This window comes from Camelina sativa, unplaced genomic scaffold (assembly GCF_000633955.1).
Source record: "Camelina sativa cultivar DH55 unplaced genomic scaffold, Cs unpScaffold21231, whole genome shotgun sequence".
Taxonomy (NCBI): Eukaryota; Viridiplantae; Streptophyta; class Magnoliopsida; order Brassicales; family Brassicaceae; genus Camelina; species Camelina sativa.
In genome coordinates this window covers 1-274 of record NW_010942224.1, presented here as the reverse complement: position 1 = coordinate 274, position 274 = coordinate 1, and the positions used below count along the sequence as shown (strand labels likewise).

The following is a 274-nucleotide window of genomic DNA, read 5'->3' as shown; positions in this document are numbered from 1 at the left end:
GTATCCATAGCTGCCAATTTGCTAGCACTGCACCAGTCCACTCCTACGCAATCAGCAATACATGGATTCAATTAGAATACAGATAAAAAGATACGACGTGTCAAACTTAGGTTCCTGCACCATGCTGTGGAAATAAAAAGTTTAATTAGCTTTGAATCTAACCTGCTGTAACTTCGGTATGACATTTGATGGTTTTCCTTCGAGTGTCACAACAGCTGATAAGAAAACTCCAACAAAAATAGGAGCAAAAACAAACTGCCAAAAAAGTTTTTTT

At 37.6% G+C, this 274-nt stretch overlaps 1 long non-coding RNA gene across 1 annotated transcript; it reads right to left on the bottom strand.

The window, feature by feature from the left end:
• Positions 1-9: 9 nt before the first annotated feature.
• Positions 10-257, bottom strand: LOC109132097. The gene is made up of 2 exons (XR_002037368.1): positions 163-257; positions 10-43 (listed from the first exon to the last, which is right to left on the bottom strand). It is a non-coding gene; the product is annotated as an uncharacterized LOC109132097 (long non-coding RNA).
• Positions 258-274: the final 17 nt, after the last annotated feature.